General features: G+C 35.7%; 1 long non-coding RNA gene across 3 annotated transcripts; it reads right to left on the bottom strand.

The window, feature by feature from the left end:
* Positions 1 to 290: 290 nt before the first annotated feature.
* On the bottom strand, positions 291 to 10,079 carry LOC140513096 (uncharacterized). Of its 3 annotated transcripts, none has more exons than XR_011970069.1 (6): positions 9,995 to 10,079; positions 8,655 to 8,747; positions 7,563 to 7,889; positions 3,869 to 4,026; positions 1,898 to 2,235; positions 291 to 1,178 (listed from the first exon to the last, which is right to left on the bottom strand). It is a non-coding gene; the product is annotated as an uncharacterized lncRNA (long non-coding RNA). The 3 variants fall into 3 exon arrangements; XR_011970071.1 differs by having other exon boundaries at positions 1,902 to 2,235; XR_011970070.1 differs by lacking the exon at positions 9,995 to 10,079 and adding an exon at positions 9,834 to 9,930.
* Between the last annotated feature and the right edge of the window lie 685 nt (positions 10,080 to 10,764).

Raw genomic sequence — 10,764 nt, 5'->3', positions numbered from 1 at the left:
CACCCACCTAGATAACTACAATAGATTCTTTTCTCCTCTGTAGCTCTCCTTTTCTGTTGTGCACTCTTGAAACACGCTGATCCCAGATATGACGAGAACTGTGCCATACAGAGATTATTTTGGCAGTTATATGGATGATAAATTGGAAAAGAAAAACTGGATATATATAGAAAAATTAAAATTCTATTATTCCAAGGAAGATGAGAGAAGGATTTAATCTAAGATAGTGATTATGTGACTGGCGCCAGATTCTGATATCCATGAATAAACAAACCAGCTCACATTACATGTTCACTTTGTGCCAGGAACTTTATTAATCATGAAGAGTACAAAGACAAAATGAAACAATTTCTGCCTTTTGAGTTTGCATTCTAATTATTCTAAAGGTTTATGGCACCATTAGTAAAACATGAAAAACACAGGGGGTCTCGTATTGTCCCCCAATTACTGAGTCATTTCACATTCATCCCTTTGAGATGTGACTCACTGAATTGTCATTATCCACTGATGTACTTTACAAAGTACTAATTCAAAATAGTCAAAGAAAGCAAAACATATTAATATCAAGGCACCCACTGCACACTTCTCAGTTAATAACCTGCTTAGGTTCATGTTCCAATCTCCCCGGGAACTCTAAGAGCAAAAACCTGCAAGTTCAGTTCTTAGTGGCTTCTAGCTGGTAGCTGTGTAAAAGGAATTTATTCCCCAAAAGGCTGACCATACAGACTGTGCTGATGAATGCAGGAACCATAAGGCAACCTGGCTCTGTAACAGTCTTCTCCCTCACTGGAAATCAAGTATAGGAACTAATCCATGTCCTTTTAGTACTTGAACAGTTTGTTGGATGTCTTCAAAAGGAGATCATGTTAAAGTCCTTCCAAAGGCAAATGACATAAGGATGAATAGGATAGGATGGCTTACACATGACCACTATCACTCTTCCTCTCTAACTTCTCTTCTGAAAAGTCTGCCCCTGCCAATTGTGTCTTGTGCAAGCACAGTTTACTTGAGCAAACAAATTTCCAGCTGAGTTCCAAATACTCATAGCATCCATATGCTGGGGATGCTGAGTATGAAATTAAAATTCCCATCAGGTTGAGAGAGTTTGTACATGTTATTAAATGGCTTGTAAGCAGTCAACTGAAACTCCATGGAAATAAGAGCTCCATGATTTCCTCCTGCCAAGATAAGTAAAAAAATAATCATAAACTTAAGTGAAATAGGCCCAACAATTAAGCATTTAATTTCTCTCCCAGGATCTTATTTTCAGATTATCAACTTAAATCGCACAGGATCTTAAGTTTCAGCAAATTTCAATAGTTTCTGGAAATCTGCTAATCAAGGAACCCAATGTTACTATTACCTGAATACTACTTATATAATGCATTATTGTTAAGAATTCCTTTAGATAATGTAGACAGCTCTTATGAGTTTTATTAAAATCTTAAATCTAAACAGCTATAAAGGGCATGAAGCTCTTCACAGTAAATGATGATTGATTATAGTTTTCCACATATTAAATCCACCCTTCATTCATGATATAAATCCAACCTGGTCAGAATTTATAATCTCCACCATGTTGTTTTAGTCAGTTGTTGACTGGCTTACTTACTTATTTATATCCATGTTCATTAGGCAAATTGGTCTACAGATTTCTTTTTCTGTTTTGATTTTACTTGGCTTACTTACTATATATCATTAGAGATATGTGCAGTTGCTTTGACTGGTTTTTTTGTTTTTTTGTTTTTTTTTAGGATCAGATGATAGAGTATAATAACCATTCTTCACACCAAATTAGAATCAGCATAAGATTTACTCTGCATATGAGGGCAATATAAAACGATATTAAATACAGAAATACAAAGATGAAGCTTAACAGACTAATAGTAATATTTACCTACATCACCAAACTGAAGAAGCACCAACATCTGGGTTCACATACTAGGGAGTCCATTAATTTCAGAAACCAGAGTCCTGGGGAGGAACATATCTCAGGCAAAACATTCTCTCCATGAGCAAAACACCAAAGAATATATGTGATTTATCACAGGATATGCTGTGATTGTGCACTGGGTCAGAGTTCAAAGGAACATGATATCCGTGATTAATATGGCAAAATGTCTGTGTCAGAAGGACACAGAATTCATTCCATATATTCCTAGAAGGGTGACCAACCATCCAAGAAGAGAAATCTGCCAGTTATAGTCTGACCTTTTAGTCCTGCGAATGCAGCCCCTGTTCCAAGGAGAAAAGACAACATCTGTAGTCACATAGCCTTATAGGTGTACAGGGACATGTCACAGAAGGTATTTGGAGGAATGTCTTCTTTTGGTAATTTCTCAATTTCTGTAGTATTAAAATTAATTGTTCCTTGATTGTTCTCTAGAATTCAACTGTGATTCCATATGGTTATGAAATTGTTTTCTTTGGAAGTTCATTTATGGCTTGTTCAATTTCATCTTCTGAAAGTGAATTATTTATATTCCCTATTTCTCATGTCAATTTGAATATATTCTGTAAATATTTCACATAAGTTGTTGGTTTTGTTGGAATGTAATTTAATAAAAATTTCTAGTAATATTTGTTTGCTCATTTGTTATGAATACTCCCTTTATTCATTTTTGATATTGGTAACTTGATTTACTTGTATTCTATTTAATTGAATTAGATAGTGGCTTAATCTATTTTTTAACCTAGCTCCACTTTCCATTAATGGTGGTTGTTTTTTTTCAATCTTGATAAATTTTTTCTTTAATTTTCATGATTTCTATTTTGGTGATTAATTAATGTCTTAAAATGTGTTTTTTTTCTGTTATTTTTACTTTTATTCCCAAACCACTGATTCTTTCTCATTTTATGTTAATAAAAATGTTTAGAGATTTAAAAAAAATTCCCTAAGGACTGCTATAAGTGCAAGCACCAAATACTAGAATGTTGTCTCATTGCTGTCATTACCTTTAGTGAAATTATTTATCATTTTATGATTTGTTCTTTGACTTATTCTTTAGGATTAAGTTATTTAGTCTACAGCTGATTTTTAATTTTTTCAAAGGACCTTTAATATAATTTTATTGCAGTATAAGCAAAGGATGTATATAATATTTCTGCTTTTTTGCATTTGTTTGTAATGATTTTACAACTGAAAGCATGTTTAATTTTTGTAAAGATGCCATACACGGGTGAAAAATGAATATTCATTTCTATTTTCATTAAGCAAAAGACAAGCCTATCATAAACAATTTTTCTAAATTTCTATTGAAGCCCTTAACTTCTTTATTTATTTTTGGTTATATTTATCTAGAATAAACTTTTCTGAAATAAATTGAGGTTTCCCATAATTCACATTTTACTGCTTCTCTGTAATTCATTTAATTTTTCCTTAATCAGAAGCTTTGTCATTGAGTATATACAATTCATTGTCTGTTACTCATCAGAAAAATGTAGTTTTTTTTTTGGTTTGTTTTTTTTTTTAATTAAGTCTACTTCTGCTCTTGACTTGTCTGAAAACATAACTGTTATTCTGGCTCAGTTCTGTTGAACTGACGCATTTACTCCTGAGGACTGCCATAGCCCCATATTTTAATTCTGTATAAGTCCCTATGTTTTAGGTATGCTTCCTGTAAATATTTTGCTCCTCACCCCGGGTGGAGCTCAGGACTGAGAATCAGGTCAGTGGCTCAATTCCCCCAGAGGATTTAGGCGGAGGTCTCACAGGACTGCCACTCAGGGCTGAGATTTGATCAGCCCTTCAACTCTCCAAGGGGCTCTAGGAGGAGGGCTCCGAAAATGGCAGCTGCCACAGCTGTGCCTGCTGCAGGAGGTCCAGATCATGCTCCCCTCTTCTGCCTGAATGGGCCCTCCCACTGACCTTCAAAGCTGTTTGTGGCATTTCTAGGTTGAGAAATCTGGGAACTGCTGCCCTGAATCCTGTTTTGGGTCCTGTCTCTGCTTCTCCCGTTGGTCTATGGTCTGCGTTGGTCTGGTCTGCGCTTCACATGCTGGTCTGGTCTGCAATCCGCACGTCTCCTGTAAATATTTTATTGGATTTTGCTTTCTAATCTAATTTTGCTAAACTCTTCATTTTTATGAATAAGTTCATCCCCTTCACAAGTATAACAGTTAATTATTTATATTTCTCAATGGTATTCTCTTATACTTTTCTCCTCTGTAGTCTTCTCTCACAGTGTATTTCAAAATAGTACCTTTTTTACAGAAAAGCTTTCTCTTCACTATCTCCTCTACAAGCTTAGATTGTTTCACATCTGACTAAACTATATACAGTTCACTATAAAGTTCCTTTTCATTGTTCATTTGTAGTTATCTTTTTTAATTTTTCTTTTCACTATTATATTTATATTTTGAAGTTGCTATTCAGCTCCATGGTTTCCCCCTCCCTAACTGTTCTCCATGAGGAATTTTTTAAATCATCAGTATTTCTATATAATATAATAGAACCAAGCAGGAAGATATAGAAAGAGAAAAGGACATTTAAAAGCTACTACAGCATTTATAAAAAATATTTGGTAGTTTGTTCTCCAAAATACATATGAAAACTATGTAAACACATCTACCAAAAAAGTTTGTAAAAATAAAGACAGACCTAAATAATTGCAAAATATTAATTGTTTATGGGTAGGATGAGCCAATATAGAAAAAAAATATATAAATTAACTTATTCAATGCCGTATCAGTTAAATTACCAACAAATTATAAACTGGAAATATAACAAAATGCACATAGACGGAAAAAGGTCAAGAATAAGTGGAAAAGGAGGTAAAACAGTACCAGACCTCAAACTAGATTACCAAAAGTTGTAGTTATTAAAAACAATTTTGTGCTGGCTAAAACAACATATGACTCAGAAGAACAGATAAGGGACATAGCATACAGAAGAAAATGTATCTAATACCCTAGTATTTGATGAACACAAAGACGCCAGCTACTTTGACAAGGACTCATAGTATATAACAAAAACTGTTGAGAAAGTGGACAGTATGTAAGAAATTAGATTTAGAGCAGAACCAAAGGCAGGGAGGGACTCATTTGAGCTCCTCCCCAAACCTCTCCAAATACCTTTATGGCTCTAAACAAGTTTTCGAGCAGTAGAGCCCACAAAAAGACCAAGTGAGACAAACAATTTTCCAGCCCAACAGAATTTAGAAGGTCAGCAGGAAAGGTGCGCTGCACCAGAATTAAAGAAGAGTACAGTCCAGCACAGACCATGCCAATGCAGGCCTGACACCAGCAAATCAGGAACAGGCATCATAGCAACTGAATCAGAGGCAACAGTGGCAATTTCTAGACTTCCCAATCCCCATTTGGTAAGAAAATCAGGAAATGAGTCAAGCAGTTTTACAGGGGTCCCTTTGCTGTCATCTGGGGCATTGCCTATACTTAGATCTGGGTCAGTCTTAAGTTTTGGTCTCAGTACAAGGAGCACTAGAACAGCTTGCAGCCACTCAGGAACAGGGACCTTGGTCACAGTTGCTATGTTGAAAAGAGTACTTGTGATCACTCACAAACCAGTGAGACTTTATGTACAGAGAGTACAGTACAAACTGTACTCACAGTACAGGAGAGTCGTAAACAGACAAAAGTCTGTTTACCTAGATCACATCACCTTAAAAGAACCAAAAACTCACAGGTCCCCAGAATTACCTCTGCAAACAGCTACACAAGAAACCCTGAAGCTTGAGACAGTGCCCCCTCCACTTGGGAAGCAAAGCCTCACATTAGCACAAAGTTTAAAGGTAAGAAATAGGCTGGGAAATCAGCAAACAGAAGAAAAAAAACTGACAATAGAAAGTTATTAGAGTGACAAGGAATATCAAAACACACACTCAAAAGACAACAACAAAGTTAAAACTGCTACATCCAAAGCCTCAAAGAAAAATGTGAATTGGTCTCAGGCCATGGAAGAGCTCAGTAAATAAGAGAGGTATAGGAAAAATTGGAAAGGAAAATGAGAGTGATGCAAAGAACATAATAAAAAAAGACTCAATAATAGCGTGGTAAAGCAGACACAAAAATACTTAATAACACCTTAGAAAAACAGAATAGGCCAAATGGTCAAAGAGGCATAAAAATACAATGAAGAGAAGAATGACTTGAAAAGGAGAACTGGCCAAATGGGAAAAGGACATACAAAAAATCACTGAAGAGAAAAAACTCCTTAAAAGTAGAATTGGCCAAACAGAAAAGAAGGTACTCAAGGAAGAAATAATTCCTTCAAAATCAGACTTGGGCAAGTGGAAGTTCATGACTTTATGAGACGTCAAAAACCAATCTAACAAAATCAAAATAAAACAGATCCAGGAGACAAAATTTAAGAACTATTGGACTACCTGGAATTCATGATCAAAACAAAACAAAACAAAAGGGCCTAGACATCATCTTTCAAGAAATTATCAAGGAAAACTGCCATGATACTCTAGAACCAGAAGGTAAAAGAGAAGTAGAAAGAATCCACAAATCACCTCCTGGAAGAGATCCTATAATGAAAACTCACAGGAATATTATAGTGAAATTCCAGACTCACAGATAAAGAAGAAAATCCTGCAAACAGCCAAAAATACACAATTCAAACATCGTGAAGTCAGTCAGGATGATATTTTGCCATTAAGAGAAATTGTTTTGCTTATATTTTTTTCTTTTTCCAATGGGGTGGGAGGAGACAAAATAGATATTTGCTAATTTGAAAAAAATACGAGGGATGTTACAGATATGAAATGTTGAATATAATCTCAGACGAAATCACTATAGTATTAGTTTGCTTAACTATTTTACTTCATTAAGGCAATAATCTGAAAAGTTTTTAATGTAAAAACAAAATATATAAAAGCTTCAAAAACGTAAAGTAGCCTGAACAAAACTAAGAAATCAATAAGCATATATAACATACATATATACATATATAATTTTTGTGAACTGTTTGTAGAGCTATTATCTTTAGCTTCATGTATATAGACAGAGTATTTTGATTAAGTAGAAATCCAACATTTATAACAGGTCTTTCTAAGTCTTAAGGTCATATAATGGGAAATCAGGTTTAATTAGATATTCATTATGACAAAGTACACAGAAGGAGATAAGGCCCTTCATTTTATAACCTCTTGTCATTGAGTTTCTATACCTAAAAGTTAATGAATAATACACAGCTTAATGTGCTGCAGAAAATAAAAGGAACTGGCTACCCATGGGATTTTCAAGGGAATGATACATGTTATACAGATTTTTCAAGTTCACAAGAAGAGAAGAGAGTTAACCTTAAGGTTAACTTTTTGGTTACGAATAGCTAATAAAGCTATTATTTTCCTGCCTTCAGTTTCGAGGTTGCTCTATTTTTGAGTCCATGAACAGAGTTTTGGTAGGATGATAAGATCTATATTTCTTAAATCTGTAAACTTAACTTGCATAGAGTTCTTTGTTATATTAGATACTTAAATTTCTTAGTTAAAACAGTAGGCACTGATAAACCAAAGACATTTGATGACATACCTTATTAAAATATGTAAACAACATTTTTACAAGAATAAAGTTATTTGACTTCAGTAGGCACTCACCTGAAGTAGTGTGGACACTTTGCAGTACTTCATCTGCTCCCTTCAGAGGAGAAGGCAGCAGGGTTCGAGGCATTTCCAAGCTGAGGAGACTGCTCATGGGGTGTAAAACTACAAAGTCAGGAGCAAGGCTAGGAGAGAATGCTGTTGGTCCTCCTTTCTTTGTGAAAAGGACCAATGACATCATGGGACGCTGTCTTGAATCATGGGTGAACTGGAATTAAGTGAGACAAGCTGCACAAAATCTTCATCCTCACTCTCTCATGCACAGTCATTAGAGTCCAGTGGCAATATAAAAGCCAGGATGACTGGCAAAGTGGACACAGAATACTAAGAGAGAATTAAGAAAATCAAACACTAATGGACCAGGAAGACTAAAACTAAAACAAAAACATTTAATGCTACCAACTCCAAGAGTATAATGGTAAAATTTTAAAATTCTAAAGAAAAACAAAACCTGTAAATAGACAGGAAAAAGACTTTCAAATATAAAGGATGAGTTTTTGAATAGCAATAAGTATATTTTGAATCAACTAGAAATGGCATAAAGGAAGGAATGAATGTGTTCTAAAAAGCAAAAGTTCTAGATGTAAATGAACATGACATGCTCTGCAAACCTAAGCCTGATCATCAAAGACAAAAGAGAAACTATCAGTAAAAAAAAAAAAAAAAAAAACAAATTGCTTGGAGAAAACATTTTTTCCCAAGAAAACAAAAACAGGTGTGAACAGACTTGCAAACAACAGAAACACAAGGAAAATAAAGACAATTACCAAAGAAACTGTTGGTCTCTCTCTTTTTTTTAATAGTCTCCAGAGAGAGGGACATTTGTCTCATTACTTATTCTTTCCTCAGTAGGTATCTTTTTAAGAAAAAAAGATCTTTACAAGATGCCTTTTTAAAAGTACAGCCAAGGATAGAGATACATCATCTCCTAGCAATTTTTATTACTGCAAGATGTATCATTTGCACCTTAATGTTTTTCAAGGTATAATCACATAGGCAAAGAATTTAACATATTTCAATAGTTAAATTAAAAATAAAGACAGAAAATGTTACTGAAATACCAAAGGTCGAAAAATGTAAATTATTTACCTTGCAATTTCTTTTTAAACACTTCTTAAATCATTTTAAGTTCTTCAATCGTATTTGTCTATCATGAACATCCTGAATAGTGACTGGAACTCTCTAGGGCAAATTAACAATACCATTAATATATAAAAATGTCATACTAGTATATTGATTACACATTATATATTGTATTTTACACACATATATATTCTTCCATACATACAAATACTGAACAGAAACTTCTAATTAACATTTTGGAAACATTTTCCTTACAGATTCTTTTATAATTTGAAAGCAAAAACTAAATTTCCAATGGTTCAAAGGGAACAGGAAAGGGGAAAGAATAAGCATTATACAGCACTTATTATGTACTAAGCACCTGATAGTTTCTCCTTTGACACTTATGATAATCTTGCAAGGTAGGTGACACAATGATCTCCATTTCACAGTTAAGAAAACTGAAGCAAACATAGTTAAATTCATATGGCTGAAGTGGCATTTAAACTCAGGTGTTCCTGACTCCAGGACCACTTGTCTATCCAGTGGACCAACCAACTGACAAAAGGCACTCAAATATTTCTTTTGGAAAAAATATGTGACAATTCAGTGTTTGCCTGCCAGGGATACTCACCTACCAAATGCTTCTCTGATAAGCCACTTTTACTCAGTCAAGTGACTATAAACAGATTTATATATAATTCTGAGAAAGCCACATCAGGCAATCCATCATGATGCCTGTAGTAGAAGCATCTCTGACCTTCAAAATGAGAAAATGGTTCCAAATCTAACAACAATTCATTTGAAAGCTGGAATATGAATAACACGTGTGTAGACACATAAATACACACACACATGCTTGTATAGGCACATACACGTGTCCTTGTCATACAGAGTTCTTCCGTGACTAAAAACAGCAAGATTTGTTTGATCTGAAAAACAATTGATCTGTGTAGGCAAATAAAGAGTAATAAATGCGGTAAATAACAAATAAATGGAAAGGTAGGAAAGGGCAAAGTGGTTAAGAGCTTTAAAATCCAAAAAATATGATTTTAAATCTGACGCTGATGGGGTAAAGGGTGGGGAGGCCTGAGTCACCCCGAGCTACCCAAAGCGGGTAGTCTCACTGAAAATGCCCCAGGAGCCTAGAGTTAGAATTGGGACCTTGGGCCGGGTGGGGCTGCAAAAGGACAGAGGCCGCCTCACCTCTTCACAAAGGAATCAACGAGACAAAGGGGCGGAGAGGAGCCGAGAAGAGTCACGTGGCTCCCCGGGGGCGGGGCGGGTTCAGGCTGGCGCAAGCGCAGACCTTCCTTGGACACGAGAGGGACGGGAACGCGAAGGCCTCAGAGGCCTGATGCACTCACCGCTCCATGGCGGTGGTGGTCGTGCCCAGGGTGATGCTCCCCGGAGCTGTGAGGAGCCCTATGGAAGCCATAGGGGCTGAAAGCCACCAAGCTGCAAGGCTGAGGTAGAAGTGGTGGCTGGGCCTGAGAACTGCACGGCCCTTCTCCGTCATGGTAGAGAATAAGGAAAGCCTTTCTGCGCAGGCGCAGGCTGATTGAGTGGGCTCAACACTGATTGGTGGAAATCATTCCTGCGTCATAGGAAGGGGCGGGGCCGGTGCTGAGGGAAAGTGGTGCAAGCTCTCAATTAGTCCAGGTGTTCTATCTCAGTTTTATTGTGTGTGTGTGTGTGTGTAAATATAGATATAGATGTATGTAGGTATAGCTATATAATACAAATATATGTATATGTTTGTGTAAATGTATATATAGTATACATGTATATATAGATTTGTGTATATGTAAATATATATACATATATTTACATATACACAAATATATGCGTATATATGTAGATAGATACATAGAGAGACAATAATTTTTTTTTGTCATGGCCTGCCAAGCCAGGATGATCTGCAAAGCTCTAGTGACTTTTATGGTGGTGAGGGGTAACTTGAATCTGCAGTCTTGTCTCGGGTTCCAAACTAAAACTTGGGTGACATGATCTATAATCACCTAAGTTTCCTGGAGCCTCAGTTTCCTCATCTGTAAAATGAAAGTTTCCTAAAATAAACATGTGGAGGGGGTGGGGGGTGAGGAGGTGTTTTAGTGCAGAAAATAAAATACATAGA

The sequence above is a fragment of the Notamacropus eugenii genome, chromosome 7 (genome assembly GCF_028372415.1).
Source record: "Notamacropus eugenii isolate mMacEug1 chromosome 7, mMacEug1.pri_v2, whole genome shotgun sequence".
Classification (NCBI taxonomy): Eukaryota; Metazoa; Chordata; class Mammalia; order Diprotodontia; family Macropodidae; genus Notamacropus; species Notamacropus eugenii.
The sequence above is the reverse complement of the archived record's forward strand: the minus strand, read 5'-3'. Positions and strand labels throughout refer to the sequence as shown.